The sequence below is a fragment of the Lucilia sericata genome, unplaced genomic scaffold (assembly GCF_015586225.1).
Source record: "Lucilia sericata isolate MDLA Ls3-8-SP2 unplaced genomic scaffold, ASM1558622v1 Contig000590F_arrow, whole genome shotgun sequence".
NCBI classification, from domain to species: domain Eukaryota; kingdom Metazoa; phylum Arthropoda; class Insecta; order Diptera; family Calliphoridae; genus Lucilia; species Lucilia sericata.
Window position 1 is genome coordinate 105,116 of NW_023994597.1, and position 17,993 is coordinate 123,108.

The 17,993-nt window shown below is 27.9% G+C and overlaps 1 protein-coding gene across 1 annotated transcript in view; it reads right to left on the bottom strand.

The window, feature by feature from the left end:
* Positions 1-17,993, bottom strand: part of LOC119606480 (putative uncharacterized protein DDB_G0282133) — a 197,242-nt gene that overhangs the window by 47,456 nt on the left and 131,793 nt on the right. The gene's annotated exons all lie outside the window — the stretch shown is intronic.

A 17,993-nucleotide genomic window follows, 5' to 3' on the forward strand; every position in this document is an offset into this window, starting at 1 on the left:
TATTTTTTCATATTTTAATATTATGAAATATTAATATCATATGAAAGGTCTTTGAGAGGCGCTTTGAATAGCATAACTTATTGCGTTAGTTCAAAAAAATCTAAAAATTTAAAATTTTTTAAATTTGTAGATAGATTTATTTAATGTAATAAACTGAAATTAATATATCATAAACCTCATTAAATTTTACCAAAACGGTTTTTTTTCGTTTTCGTAATTTAATTTACATCACATTTTATTTGATTTTCTAGAAAGCAACGTTCATTGCAAATTATGGTTCAATAATGTTCAATAACATTCAAAATGTTATTTACATAGAAAACACGACAGCAAGTGCATTTTTTGGGTTAAACTGTATTTCAGTTAAACTGAAATATTTCTTTAAAATCATATGAAATTATAAATTATTATATGTATATGAAAAGCTTATAAAATTATGCGTATAAAGATATATCAGTATTGATTAAATAGCTAACACAAGATCACACGATGGGTTGAAATGGGTCAAAAGTGACGCTAAATTGAACTTTAGAATTAGGTTTTTATACTAGGTACCAAGTACCTAAAACTAGATAAAATTCTACATCAGTGTGTGAAATTTCAAATATTTAAGCTATAAACTGTCTCCGTAGTGAGCTGTCAAAGTCAGAAAAATATTTATATTTTTATATAAAGTAGTAAAAATTGACATTTAATATAAAACTAAACATTAATAAAGTCTTACTTTTAGGATGGAATCATTAAATTCAAGTATTTAAACGTATAAAATTTATTTAGTAATTTTAAAAATATGTGTAGAACTATTTTTAATTTTTTTTTTAAATAAGTCCAAAATAGACCTATAGACAAGTCAACTTTAGCTAAAAGTGTCCGATAGGCTAACGGGAAGATCACCTTACCTTTATCTTTTAACGTAAGCTTTAGGATTTTTTTTAAATATGACTGAAAAATAAATTCAATGTCATTTTTCATATGAAAAATATTATTAACGGCTAAAAGTATGCTACGGTTTTTGTATAATAACAAATTATGTTGTAATAATGAAAATATTTAAAGTTCGCTTTATTCCTCATTTTAATTAAAGTTACCTTTTATTATTACGAACATTAAAGGCAAGTTGTAATAATGGCCCTTAGAATATGGTCTTAAAAATATATTGTAGAAGAAAAAATTCAAAAATCTACACGAACTAGCTAAATAAACAGTTTTTTTGCTCTCCTGAAAACTTGTGTTATTTTAGATAGAGACTATTGAATATAGTCCTTCGATATACACTTATACTCGTTACCTATATATTAAAAGAGATGTAAATCAATAATTTATATAATTTAAAATTCTATTTATAAATGTTTGGCTTTTTTACTCAAAGTTGTATCAATTTGGTCAACCAAGCTCAAATTCAAGAAATTTAAAAAAAAAGTGGCAAAAAGATTTTTTTTTTTAATTTTTCAGTAAAATTGATTATTTTTAGTTTTAGTATGATTATCCATCAAAAACAATTGAAACATAAATTATTTCCTAATTTTTTTTTTAAATTAGGATTTTTGATTGATTTTTGTTCTTCATATATAAAATAGGAGGACTTTTTTTTAATTATTGTATAGTACATAATATATGCTCTCATTTGCATTTTATTTTAAGAAAATATCGCTATCCATTTTAAAGCTACAGCTAAAATTTGGAATAAAGTCACAATTTCCCGAAAAATAAAAAAAAATATAAAATCCAAAAAAATGTTTACTATAATTTTTTTTTGGAAAAGATGCCTTTAAATTTATTTTTAGTTATTTGTTAAAAAAATTTAAATATATTAAAGTTACGGCTCTCCAGAATTAATCGCCAATTTAGGTGCCATCGAACCCACTGTGGATCTGTTTTGGAAAATTTAAATAAAATATTAACTAGATGGAATTTCGAAAAACTAAAAAAAAGCATTTCGGTAAAATTGAACTAAACAAATTTTCATTTGGGGTGACCCCAACTGAATTCTACGAGCTTTATTTATAAGGGAATAGAATTAAAAAATTATAATTAAAATTAATTAAATTAATATTTATAGAATGATGCTTTTTGAAGGTAGACTTAAGTACCTTTTATTTAAACATACAAACAGACATTTATATATATATATATTAAAATATTAAAATTTCAACTCCTTCATCTGCATATCTGCGGCCAAAACACCGATTTTGGGCGACAATTTTTGATAGACCGAAAACTGCTGAACATATTTCAAAGCCGACTTTAGTATACTATTCTACAGGAAAATTTAAGATATATAAACTTAATTTGAATGCACTATAAATGCATAACAGCAAAAGAAAAAATGCAATTTAAAAAAAAAATTTCAAAACTTGATTTTATCATTCGAAAATATAATATTCAATGCCCTTAAAAAAATAGTTTTAAAATTTTTAATTTATTGTAATCCGTTTAGGAGTTCTGATGGTTATAATGTTAACTTGTGGGTTAAAAATTTCCCATCAAACAATGGTGTTTTTCATCATCACCTCCGAATTTAATAAAACTCCACCCAATTCATGTTCTATATATAACTGGTATAATGACATAATATACATATAAAAATGAATTTTCACAGTCTCTTCCTGTATGTCTCAAAGGAAATATAGGCTACTTTTTACTTCAATATATTTAATGGGCGAAGTGCCACGCCTACATACAAAATAAGTATTAAAAGTCGGATATCTCAGAAACTGCAAGAGCTACAGTCCTCAAATTTTGTATGCAAAACTTTGACGTCCATAAGAATATTTTTGGATAAAATGGGCGGAATGGCGATAGTGGGCGTGGCACCTTCCATATGAAGAAAATCTTAAATCAGTATATCTGAGAAAATATAACAGATAGAGTCCTCAAATTTACGGATCAATATGACTATTTAAGGAAAAAGGGGGCGTACTAGCAGTAAGGAGACGTGGCACCACCCATATGAATTAAATACAAAAATTCGCTTATATGGGAAACTATTAAAGTTAGAACCTTCAAATTTTGCACGAAGAACTGTACCATCCATGTAAACATTTTGTGTAATAAATTGGCGGACTACCAATGGCGTCCTCCTCCCATATGAATAAAATATACAAAAATTCGTTTATCTGGGATACTAATAGAGCTAGCTTCTTAAAATTTAGCAAGAACATCTTTAATATTCAACTGAACATTTTGGGGCAGACTTTTATCAGGGGGACTTGGAACCCTCCATATGAAGTAAATAGAAAAATTCGTATATTTGAAAAACTATTAGAGCTAAAATCCTCAAATTTTGCAAGAACAACTTTAACATCCATGTAAATAAATGGTCGTTGTCGTTTGTCTAATAGACCTAAAATCTTCAAATTTTGCACGATTTTTTTGAACATTTTGGGGAAAATGGGCGGACTATCATTAGGGGGGTTGGAACCTGCTATATGAAATAAGTAGAAAAAATCGTATGTCTGGGGAACTATTAGAGCAAAAATCCTTTGAAGTCAATGTGAACATCTGGGTAATATATTGGCGGACTTGCAAATTGGAACCTCCCATATGAATTAAATAAAAAATCACATATGTCTGAAAAAATATAAGAACTAGAAAATTTTACATGAAAAACTTCGACATTTATGTGAACATTTAGAGAAAAATGGGCGGATTATCAATGGGATCTTGGGATCTCCCATATGAATTAAATACAAAATTTCGTACATGTGGGAAACTATTATATTATTTATTTTTTCGTAGGTTACAATAAAATATAAATTAACGTTTGGAAAAATTGGCGAATTTGCAATAATTTGCGTGACATCCATATATGAGCTCAATTTCACACTTTTATAATGCTCCAAAAGTGCATTTAGAATTATCCAAAGATGCACTTTTTCAAAAAATATTTCAAAATTTTGCTGAAACAAATAGTGAAAAAACAAAAATGTGAAAAAACAAAAATTCTATCATTAACCCTTTAGATGTGATGAGACTTTAAATTTTCAGATTTTAAACTTTACAACGCTATATTTCGAAAACCACGATAGTTATAAGGGCCAAAATTTGTCATTATACCGAATTTTATTAAATTCGGAAGTGATGATGAAAAACACCATTGTTTGATGGGAAATTATTAACCCACAAGTTAACATTATAACCATCATAACTCCTAAACGGATTACAATAAATTAAAAATTTTAAAACTATTTTTTTAAGGGCATTGAATATTATATTTTCGAATGATAAAATCAAGTTTTGAAATTTTTTTTTTTTAATTGCATTTTTATACCCTTCACCTTCGTGAGAAAGGTATATATAAGTTTGTCATTCCGTTTGTAATTTCTATAATATAATTTTCCGACCCCATAAAGTATATATATTCTGGATCCTTATAGGTAGCGGAGTTGATTAAGCTATGTCCGTCTGTCTGTCTGTCCGTCTGTGTGTTTGTTGAAATCAGTTTTTAGAGGACCCCAGATAATTCTGTTAGGCATGCTTTCGAGAAGATCGCTATTTAAAATCAGCAAAATCGGTCCATAAATACCGGAGATATGAGCAAAAATCCGAGACAACCTCTGAAAATTTCATAAAAAAGACAATTTTTTTCATGCTTTGATATAAGTAACAACAACAACACTGCTTATTCATTGAGTATTTCGTTTCATATGTTTGGATGGCTGTGTGTTTCATTGCCATCCAAACATATTGTTTTTGTTTCTTTGTGCATTCAGTTTCGTATGTTTGGATGTCTGTTGGTTTCATTGCGTTGTGTATTTTGTTTTTGCTTTTTTTTTGAGTATTTCGTTTCGTATGTTTCATTGCCTTATGTATATAGTTTTTGTTTTTTTGTGTATTTCGTTTCGTATGTTTGGATGTCAGTTGGTTTTACTGCCTTGGGTATTTCGTTTTTTTGTGTGTGTATTTCGTTTAGCGTTGTTGTTGTTCGTTTTGCTGTTGCTATAATAATGACATAAACGGGAAAATTAAATAAATTAAAATTTAATAGAATTTATATTTTTTAAATACACTGTGGTGAAGGGTATATAAGATTCCGCACAGCCGAATATAGCACTCTTACTTGTTTCTTTTGCTGTTATGCATTTATAGTGCATTCAAATTAAGTTTATATATCTTAAATTTTCCTGTAGAATAGTATACTAAAGTCGGCTTTGAAATATGTTCAAAATCGGTGTTTTGGCCGCAGATATGCAGATGAAGGAGTTGAAATTTTAAAAAGATAATTGCATCAATATTAGTGGTGATCCAAAAACTTTCATAAAAGAAATGATATCACAATTTCAAAAATATTGCGTGAAGCCTAATATAAATATATATATATATATATATTAAAGTGTGTTTGTTGTTTGAGGGCTTAATATTTATATTATTTCACAGCACTTGACAAAACGTCGGCAGAAAAATTGTGAGTTTTTTGTTCATGTTCATGCATAGCGGTAACAAAATGATGATTTTATCACGACAACTCACAGATAATTCTATTGAAATAATGCTATATTTTACAGAAACAATTGAAATTGAATGCAAATTTTGTAAATAAACACTAATTTCACTAAAACTTGTGTTAAAACTCAATTTTGCTTAAAAACAAAATTATATACAAATTTTACAATACAATGACGTTTGTTATCAAGACAACGTTGTCTAAACAATTGTTTAGACTGTCATAACGACGCTATAACGCTAAAAAATGCTGTATATACCTCCTAATTTTTTATCATGATAACAATTTGACGTTTAGCATAATAAATATTTATCTAATATAGACAGGGGAAAGCGATTTTCTTGCAATTTTCAGTGTGTATTGTATGCCTTGAAGGAAAAGATAGGATACTTTTTCCGTATATCTCGCAAACTGGTACAACTAGAATCTTAAAATTTTGCACGGTACCTCCCATATCAAGGAAATATTAAATACAGTACATAAAAATGCACGTGCACAATTTGTGAAAAAAATACCCTATTGCTAGGGTCATGGTACCTCCCATATGAATTAAGTACAAAAATGTTTAAAATCTAAAGCTTGAACCCCCAAATGTTGTATGAACAACTTTGACATCCAGATTAATATAACAGGACAGAACAGGACCTTTACAAAATTTCAAATAGGCGTAAATTTTTTAAAAATGTGACATTTTTTAATGTGACATTCATAGCCTTTTACGAACGAAGTTGTAATACCGAGTAAATTTAATCTCTCCGAGTCAAGTGCGCATTAAAAAATTGGGTAATTCCAAAAAAATCTACCAAAAAAAGCTGTTTTAAATTTTCGACAGGTCTTCGATTACTCGTTTTTGACATTTCATTAAAATTACATGAAGTCCTGGCGCCAGGACCATATAGAGGAAAATGTCCTTTATCCTTGAATATCTTAAAAAAGGATATTTTATTTTTCTTAATTTTTTACGACAAATAGACAAACTCATTGCTATTGCTATATAAAATTTTAAAATGGGATCTCAATGGGTTTGGAAGTAATATTTAGCTACATTTACAAATTTCATAGGAAATGAGTGCATTTTATACATTTTAACACATTTATGGTCTATTAAAATTACATGAAGTCCTGGCGCAAGGACCATATAGAGGAAAATGTCCTTTATCCTTGAATATATTAAAAAAGGATATTTTATTTTTCTTAATTTTTTACGACAAATAGACAAACTCATTGTTATTGCTATATAAAATTTTAAAATGGGATATCAAAGGGTTTGGAAGTTATATTTAGCTACATTTACAAATTCCATAGGAAATGAGTACATTTTATACATTTTAACACATTTATGGTCTAGTAAATTAAGGTTTTAATGCCGAATAAAGTAAAAATTATCACAGACCATCAAATTAATGTTATAAATATGATGGTGAATAATTTCTGAAATCATGTCTTATATAATTGAAATATTCGAGGTCATAGGTCAAAATAATCAATTTTTTTGAAATATCTCCTTTTTCATACATCCTACGGATTTAGGAGTCATTACAAAATTTGTAAAGAATCAAATTTACGGCATTTTGGTTTCAGACAATTTTTTCCTATTATCATCAGTTTTGGAGTTATTGTCATTTTTCGTTCATTTAAGATATGTTTTTCTAACCTCAATATATTTTGAACTACAAACGTAATTGTTATAGCTTTATGTGCAACGAATAGTAATAACAGAATATCATTATTTAATTATACTTTTCGCGCCAGGGTTGCTCTCTGACCCATAGTACGATCTCTTGTAATGTAAATTTTAAAATTAAATTACGAACCGAATGAGTTAGGGATCCAATTTATACGCCATAGAAACCGCAATTAAGAGTAGAATGTATGTTTCGAGTTAGAACTAAATCGAAAGGGATGAAAATTTGATGTGGTCGAAATGTCTGTGAAATTACCCAATTGGTAAATGCAAACTTTTTATGATAATTTTAAAATTTTTGCAAAACTTAAATTTTTAACTAAGGGCGTGATGCAAAAATTTTTTAAATTTTTTGCAGTAAGTTATATTGAAGGATTAAATAGATATTGTGAAAACAAAATAAAATTCCTTCTTCTTCTGCATTATGCCCAAATCCGATGCCCATTAAAATATTTTAAATACGGATTTCATAACCTCAAAAATAAATTCACATATATAGCAAAAATTTTAACACATTCACTATGAATTCATATATAATTTAATACATAATTAAAATTATGTTTTCAAATCCGTCGAAAAAAAATTGCAAAACCAAAATATATTAAAGATTGTACTTTGATTTGAAATAAAAACATGCGAGCTATATCTTCTAAACAGTCTGAGATATTAACTTAGTTCATTTAAAAAAAAATAATTTCTAAAAAATCAAAAAAGGTATAAAACTTTGAACGTTCATATCTTTGAGAGTTTATATCGGATTTTGTTGATTTAATATAATATAACTTTTATATTAAAAAGTTTAAGGTAGTGCATTTTTCAAGGAAATGAATTTTAGAAAACGTTCTCCCTGTTTAAATTTTTTTAAAAGTGCATTAATCGATTATTTTAAGCGCGCATTTGTGCATTACATCAATTTTTGCGATGTAATGCACAAATTGCGCATTGGGATGCAATTATTTAAATTCGATTACCACTAATGTACACTTTCAAAAAATTGCATTTCTATTTTTTTAAGATAAATGCATTTTTGATGATCATTTTTGATATCATGAATTCCAGGAAAGAACACAGAAAAACCGACAATTTTTGATCTCATGTCTTTCAATTTCCTTCATATTATCAATATATGTTCTTTATGTAGGAAATAAAACAACTCCGTTTTTTATTTTGAAAAATTTCAAGAAACGCGATTTTTGTGTCGGTTTTATTTTGTCTGAAAACTATAAAAAATCAAAAAGTAATAAAACTTTGAAGGTTCATATCTTTGAGAGTTTATATCGGATTTGGTTAATTTAAAATACAATCTAATACTATAGCTGTGTACTTTTATTTTAATATAATTTTTATATTTAAAAGTTTAAGATTTTTTGTGGAAAAGTGCATTAATCGATTATTTGGAGCTTTCTATGTAATATATATAAATGTATTTCATCTATTTAAATTTTTTTTTTAAATGTTTTATATTGGGAAATTTTTAAATTTTATTGATTAACATATACTTATTGTAAGTGCATTATTGATAAATCTATAATTTTTTATATAAATTAACAAAATATTTTTGATCATTTGATCTATTTTAAACTAAAAAAAAAATTATTTTTAAAATACCGCGAAAAATTATGCTTGAATATTTATTTAATAAAAAAATGTTTTTTATTATATAAAAAATAGGAAATTTTGATTTATGATATTTTAAAATACAACAACAGAGAGAACGACTTAGAAAACTTATTCAAGCTGCACTTGCATCAGAAACGCATTTATCTTTAAAAATATTACTTAGAAATGCATTTTGATGAAAGCGTACATTAGTGGTAATCGAATTTAAATATTTGCATCCCAATTCTGATCAGTTACGTATTTTAAGCAGTTTTAAATTCTGTTGAATGTATAAAATAATAAAATTTAAAAATTTCCCAATATAAAACATTTTAAAAAATCGAAAAAAAATATTTTTATATTTTGCATAAAAATCTTCAAGTAATCGATTAATGAATGCACTTAAAAAAAATAAACAGGGAGAATAGTATCAAAAATGCATTTCCATAAAAAATGCACTATCTTAAACTTTTTAACATACAAATTATATTAGAATGAAAGAGCACAGCCATAGTATTATATTGTGTTTTTAATCAACTTAAAGATATGAACATTCAAAGTTTTATAGCTTTTTGATTTTTTGTAGTTTTCGAACAAATTAACGAATAGATAGGCATTTTTTCTATTCGATAGTGCGAATGGTAGTTTGTTATGAGAATTTTTGTTTTATTTACGTATGAATGAAGTTTTTATTATGTTTTTACTTCATTCTTACGCGGTCATCCACGTTTAGCGAAGTTATTGTGAAGTTTTTTTATTTTTAAAAGTGTTTTGTGTTTTAACTGTCAAAATGTTGCAAGTAAAACGATGTAAAAAAAGACAATTTCTTTGCAAGATAAATTAAAAATTATAGCAGACCACGAAAATAAAACATCGTTGTTTGAAATTTCAAATAAATATGGATTATCCAAATCCACTATATCAGCGGTTCCCACCGATTTTTACTTCGCGGACCCCTTGAAGAACTTATTTAATTTCGCGGACCCCCATACATATTTTGATATTCTATTGTTCTAAATAATTGTCCATCCGAAAATTAACCTAGTCCATTAATCCCTAGGTCTAATAAATGTAGAGATGTCATATCTATAAAATATTCCCGTACATTGAGAATATATAATATTTCAGATAGGTTTTCAATTGCATGTTTTGAAGATAGAATGACTTCTTTGTTGATATGTTAACATGATGTTTCATTTGATGATCGTGAGATCTTTCATGTTCATTTTTCTTCAAGGTAGCGAAAATATCAATATCAAATATTGTCACATGTGCTTAAGGAGTCACGTTTCAAAAATTTGTTGCGATTGCAAAGGGTGAACTGAGTAAGTGAGCTAAGTTTTCGGGAAAATAATATAAGAAAGTTGGACTTCTTCTATGTTGTTGCGGAATGCGTTATCCGCATAATATATGATTTGAACTCTTTGTTAAAGTACTGTGAATTTGGAACTTAAATTTGAATTTTAAAATACCAACGAATTATTTTACTTCATGGTTTTTGGCTACATATTTACGCGAAACGCTATGGATTTTCTGATGTTAATTTAATAATATGTATTGGTCGACAAAATCAAGTTAAAATCTGTGTATCACGTCGGATTGGAATATTTATAAAGAGATGCATAAAGAGTCACCTCTGTTTTGAAAATATATAATTTTAGTCCTTTCAAACAAGAACACTTTTGCTTACAATTTGATAAACTTAAATCTATAATAAGCTTGTCTTTGAATTGAACTTCATACTCCGGAATTAATTTAATTGTAAGGCATACATATAAAAGAATATTGTTTATTCATGTTTTTTTCGTTCGTCTTCGCGGACCGCCTAGGATTTTACTACGGACCACTAGGGATCCGCGGACCCCCATTTGGGAACCGTTGCACTATATGTACAATCATTAAACAAAAAACGCAACTGCTGGATAATTCCATGAGTTCGTTAAAAAATCGGTATAGACTTACAAGTGTTGAATTTAAAAAAATTGAGGATTCACTTAACGAATGGTTTTTAGCACAAAGAAAATTCCATTCACAGTCGGTGGAGAACAATTAAAATGCAAAGCTGTGGAGCTGCACAAAAAATTCTACAATGGTCAGTTTTGTGCCAGTGATGGTTGGCTAACAAAATTTAAAAAGCGTTATGGAATACGATTGTTAAAAGAGTCTGGTGAGAAATTATCTTCTTCTAAAGAACTTGTTGCGCCATTCGTTAATAAGTTAGCGCCTACCATTATGGAGCATGGGCTATCAAACGAGGCAATTTTTAATGCGGATGAATCCGGTCTCTACTGGAAAATGTTGCCAAACAAAACATATGTTTACAGTGGAGAAAAATCTGCTCCAGGTAGAAAATTGTCAAAGGAGAGATTTACATTTTTAATGTGTGCTAATGCTGCAGGAACTAAGAAAATTAAACTTTTTGTAATAGGAAAAGCTCAAAAACCGAGATCTTTTCGGAACAAAATTCTTCCTATTGAGTACGGAAACTCTAAATCTGCTTGGATGAATGCAGCTCTGTTCAAAAAATGGTTTTTTGATAAATTTATTCCAGAAGTAAGCTTTACTAAATTATTTAATTGTTATTAATGATCAGTGTTGCCACAACAAAATTTTTTTCTAACCAAAATTCGAATAAAAAATTACCAAATTAAGAAAAAAGTAAACAAAATTATTTTTATTTGTTTCATGTTTACATTTGGACATTAAAATAACAAATTCATTTTCTGAAGTGGAACTATGTTAAATTTCGTCGCTAAACTGTTATTATGAAGACAGTTATGAGCGTTAAAGCAATTTTCTGTACGGGATCTTATATGAGACGTATGGTCAATTATGGACCAATTCTCATAAAATCTGACAGTGATATTTTAGTTCCTTTAAAACTTGATTATGTTGAATTTTGTTGCTATATTGCAGTACATTATGAGCTTTAAAGTCATTTTCTGAGGAGACTTTTTATGAGGGATAGAGTCAATTATATACCGATACTCATAAACTTTGACAAATACATTTCCAATAAAACTTTTTTATATTGAATTTCATCGCTATAAATGTTTTTTAAGCAATATAGTAATTTTCTGAATAGGGCATAATATGGGGGCTAGGTTAAATCGTTGACCGATATTTCGCATTTTCAATACCAATCAAACTGGGTGAATTAAAAATATTTTGGCAAAATATTTCAGTTTTCTATCTTGTTTCCTTTCGACTCTATCGTGTTTTCAACAATAAATATATGTCTCTTCGCAGATTCGTTAATAAGTGTAATTAATATTTATTTTAAAAAATAACTGAGTTTTTAACGCATTTTAGCGCAATTCAAAAATACTCCACATATGACTTTTTGGAAAACAATTTTAAATTATAAAATTCTTCCCATTTTATGTACAGATTTGGAGATTTCGTTCGAAATTTGGGTTTAAATTAGAATACCATGTAGCGGATGTTAGCATTACATTCATAACTTCAGCAATATTTGTAAACGTAATCTATCCAAATTATCCGACAAATTGACCAAAATTTAGAATTTAAGACAGTAAAATAAAAACTAGTATACAACAACATCTAGAAAATGTAAATAAAGAACTAAAAGTCATGGTGAGATAGTAGAAGTCAAATATCATGAGTATCAAATCTTTGCATATATCGCGATTATTGTTCGTCGTACGAGTTTAGATGTTATTACAACTTTTGTATACAATACAATTTCATTTTCCTTAGCTGTGTTACTTAAAAATATCAGTTGATTAATACTTTAAAGATATTGTGATACTATTCTTGCAACAATTAGCGGAAAATACTTTATTAATTCTTATTAAATCATTTATCTTAGAATTTCGGCAAATTAGCACAGTATCTTTAAATTTTAAATTTAATTTGGAGGACATAAAAATCATAAAAATCGAAATGCGAAATACAGCCTACTTCGTTTTTTCATATAAGTATCGCGAGTTCTTCACATAAAAAGTTCTAATAGAAATATTAACGGAAGGACGGACGAGTTCGAATCGACCTAAAAAGTGATTTTAAGTTCATGGATGCACCAAAAGGAGAGAGAGGATTCATTATTCAAGGTATTAGATTGACTAGTGTAAATAAAATAATATTACGGTGTTGTTATGATTAAAATCAACTCATTTAATATGTGGAAAGCTCATAGGTACTTTTGCTAAATCCTATCCAATTAAGATATCGAAAAATACCTTTGTGTACATCAGTATAACCAGTAGATGTACAAATTGCAGTAATAAAAAAATTTCGAATAGTAAAAAAAATTCGACATATTACCAAAATTCAAAACAGGACGATATGTATATTTACATAGTTGATTTAAAACTAGAGATAAAATAAGTTTTTTTTAATTTTATTTTTAGAATAAAAGCAAACAGCATTTAGTTCAATTCTTTGCAAAAAATAACCAAAATGAAAAAATAATTCACATATACACATGCAAAATAAAAATAACCAATTTTGGTTAATAATAACCAAAGTGGCAACACTGTTAATGATTTAAAAAAATTAAAAATATATTTACAGGTAGATAAATTTTTAAAAGAAAAGAAACTGCCAATTAAGGCTCTTCTATTATTAGACAACGCTCCAAGTCATCCACCGGCAGATGAACTGGTTCATGATACTAAAGATGGACAGATTTGGGTAATGTATATGCCCCCCAATGTATATAAGAATGCAATAAGGCTCTTAAAACTGCATTACCGTAACAGTTTACTGTCAAAAATTGTATCTTCCAACGAAAATTTAGAAACGTCCCTCAAACAAACCAATAAACGTCAATGTTTAATGACGGATTTTTTAAATAAGTAAATTATTTTTTTTTTGTTATATGTATATGTACATACAAAAAATGAATTCAAAATATTACAAATTAATTATATCGTTTTTCGTTATGTAGTTTTTTATAAAAAATATATATATATATATATATATATATATATATATATATATATATATATATATATATATATATGTATATAATGTATATAAGAATGCAATAAGGCTCTTAAAACTGCATTACCGTAACAGTTTACTGTCAAAATTGTATCTTCCAACGAAAATTTAGAAACGTCCCTCAAACAAACCAATAAACGTCAATGTTTAATGACGGATTTTTTAAATAAGTAAATTATTTATTTTTTTTTTGTTATATGTATATGTACATACAAAAAATGAATTCAAAATATTACAAATTAATTATATCGTTTTTCGTTATGTAGTTTTTTATAATATTTTATATATATATATATATATATATATATATATATATATATATATATATATATATATATATATATATAATATTATATGTGAATTATTTGAATTGGAACATAAAAATGCGTTGTTCAATAATATAAAATATATAAAATATAATATAAAATTCGTACTAGTGGACGTCTACTGTATATATGTCTTATATGTCTAATAGAGTATGAGCTTACAAAAAATTAAAGGAATCGAAAGACCATCGGTCAATTCTTAATTGAATTCTCATGGAATTCATGATATATTGTAAGTGCATTATTGATAAATTCCTAATATTTTATATAAAATAAAAATTCTATATTTTTGATGGGCATTTGATCTAACTTAACAAAAAAAAAAATAATTTTCAAAATATCGCAAAAAAGATGCTTGAATATTCATTCGTTTAATAACAAAAAATTATTTTATTTTTGTCATAACTAAACGGTGTAAATCTAAGTCGAAAGGGAAAAACTCTTCATCGAGCCGTCGATAATATTTAGAATTTACCGCCATTGAATATTCGGAATATGTACATAAACATGCTATACATACATTTGTGCATAGTTCTATAATTTCAAGATTAATTACAATTTATTTTTTAAGTTTTTTGACTTGTAATTTTTTATAATTGTATTTTTCTTTTATCAGCTGACTCAAATTTTAAATAGCATACTAACTTATGAGGGTTGCTCACAGCAGTCATATTTATTCGTGTTATTCTTTTATGATATATGACTATATGACGACCGTGTAAATATCCTAAATATAAAAAATTGTAAATTTTGATTTATGATATTTTAAAATACTGTCAACCGAGAGAACGAATTGGAAAACGCTTGCAAGGTGCACATGCATCCAAAATGCAATCTTCAAAAATATTATTTAGAAATGCATTTTGATGAAAGTGAACATTAGTGGTAATCGAATTAAAGTACTTATATTCCAATTCTGATCAGTAATGTATTTTAAGCAATTTTAAATTCAGTTTATTTAATTTTGTTTTTTGTACGTGTATTTACGTTTTTGATTATTTGATACTTGTTAGGATTTAGTATACTCATTTTATTTACACCCTTGAATAAAGATATATTTTCTAAATTTAACGAGTAAAACCGCTAACGGTATCGACTTAAAGATTGTTCACCACCTTTTGCATCACAAAAACACAGAGGTAATATTTAATAAATAAATATTTTTATTTAAACAAAATATTAAACACTTTTTTCGTTTTGTTTCATGCACGAACATTTTGGTCCTTCAAACCGGATAATTTGCCGCTTATACATACGGTGACCAGACGTTCTGTATTATACAGAACAGTATTGTATTTTAGAGCCCTGTTCTGTATAAATTATTCTTTACTAAAAAACGTGAAAATGTTCTGTATTTGTTCAGTATTTCGTTATTTTTTCAGTTTTACATAAAAACGCATAAGAAATACAAAATTATTTAAAAATTCTGACACAAATATATGTAATACAATTTTTTAACTATAAATATTTAGTATTTGCTTGTGGCCTCCGGTAGGTTAGTGGTTAGTGTTCTAGTCTGGTAGACCGGAGGTGGTGGGTTCGATTCCCACCTGAGGCACTGGTTAAGGAGCGCACAACAGGCCCGGTAGAGGCCTAGGTGTATTTCTTCGGATTTGATGTATACCTATACATCCTCCTTTCAAACTAACTAGTATTTACTTTCTTTTTGTACTTTATCAATTAATAAATTTTTATTTTTCTAACACAGAAAAAATCAATACATAACTGGAATGAATTTGTAATAAATTGTATGAATCGAACATGACTTTTTTCCCAAACCATTTTCATTCAGAATATTAAATGTTCATAAAATGTATGAACTTGTACATGACAGTAATTTTTTGAATTTTTACTTTTTTTCATCGATATTCTGTTTACATAGTAACATAATAGTAATCCTATATAAGAGAATTTTGTATAATAAAAAATATAAATTTAAATCTTAAAAACAAAATCTAAAACGGAAATCTTCAGCAAACATATTTAACATCCATTCTTCAAAAAGGCCCGCAATTTTCATCGATTTTAATCTAAAAATCATAGAGAAATAAACAATTTTCCAAAAGAAAATTTCAAACAAATAGAAAAATAAAAATAAATTTGAAATATTTTAAGTCAAGGCTTTTAGATGAAAATGAAAATTCTACCACAACAAAAAATAAATGTCAATAATAAATAAAAAATATAAAAATTAAAAATTATTTGTGAAAATTCGCTCATTTTTTACTTTGCATAGAAATTTCTCGTTTAAAGAGAAAAAATAATTTGAAAATAATATAATTAATAGTGGCTTAATTAATAAAAAACAATTGGTGTGGTTGAAGTGTTTCTTCTTCTTTACTCTTAAGTGGCCACATTACGGTCGGTTAATTTGACTGTCATATCGTTCAATTAAATTTGACAAAATTTAGTGAAAATAAATATTTTTTTTTGATATCATCAACAGAAATGTTGGTCAAACTTTTAGTCAATGATAAATTAAATTTTGTGTTTTAAACTTGCGATTTGAATAGAAGAAAAGGCAAACCATGTCTATTACACCACTTGATCGCTCTATTAGAGCTTCGGATTCGATTATTAGTGAAGATTTCTTGACTCAGGATTCAGAACCTGGTGAGATTAATGTGTCTGCCGCGAAATTCCAAGCAACATTTGATTCGTTTGTTGAATGTGCTTGTAGTCTAGATAGGAAACAATATTAGTTCTCTCCCGTTAGTAAAGAATCCGAACCCTTGTGGCAGTCGTCATAGCTCGCTTTTCGGGATTTGTTAACGGCCTTATACACAAATAACTCTCGCCTTACTGACATTAAAAGGTTATGTCACTTGCTACGTAAGACTAGTTAGTGGTGACGCAAAGAAAATTTTATCACAATGTCACAAAATAAAAGCGCTTTTTAGTCTTCCAGTCTTGGAAAAGGAGTCTTTCACAGTCCTCAAAGATTTACAAGGAGGCATTAATAGTTGTTTGAAAGCGTTGTCGGAGTATGAAGTGCTGAAAGAGAATTGGGATCCCATTCTTGTCTTTTTGTGCGTGCAGCGTATTCCTGATTGAACTGTGACCTTATGCGAACAGAGCATTAAGAATAAATTTGCTTTATCACGCTGGAAAGAGATGAATGCTTTTCTTACGGAAAGGATTCAAACTTTAGAATGCCTTCGTGATATTCGAGAAACGCCTCAGACAAAGAAGTCTACAACACAAAAAGTAAAGACTTAATATGCTCAACCGGCACTTAATTCTTATATTTGCGTTCTTTGTAAGCATCAAAGCCATTTTTTGCATGATTGCAAGCGTTTTAAAAATCTTTCAGTTTCGGAAAGATATTCTACGATTAGGAAACATCATTGTTGTCTTATACCAAGTTCACACGAGCAGTTGAATTACTTAATTCAGCCTCTGAATGACGATAGCCAATTAACCCGTTTCTACGACACATTCGTACCCACTTCCAACGGTATGCAGTACCCACTTCCAACGGCAATAATCCTGCTCCTTCTAATCGACAAGTTTTCCACGTGTCTGATAATCGGAATGTACTTTTAGGGACTGCTATGGTGAATATATGTCACCAAGGTATGACACCTGCAACTTCTACACAGAGGGATAAATAAATATACACGCCTGGTACCAAATTAACACCAAATTTTTCAATCACATCCATTGTCAAGTATATACATACATACAACAACAACATGTAATGTAGACCACACAACTTTGTCAACATTGCAACAATTCGTTGTCGCAATATAAACTTTATGCACATCCGTTGTCTAAAAGTTAACAAACGCGGTAAGCTCATCTTTTACCATCTTTTCTCATATCAAATGAACTTTGTAAGAATTTACCGAATATCAAACTGGCTGATACTCAGTTTTTCAAATCCAGACCGCTTGATCTGCTCTTAGGTGCCGATTTGTATCCACGAATTATACTAGGAGACATTCGTCCGAATATTTTAGGATCTCTGATG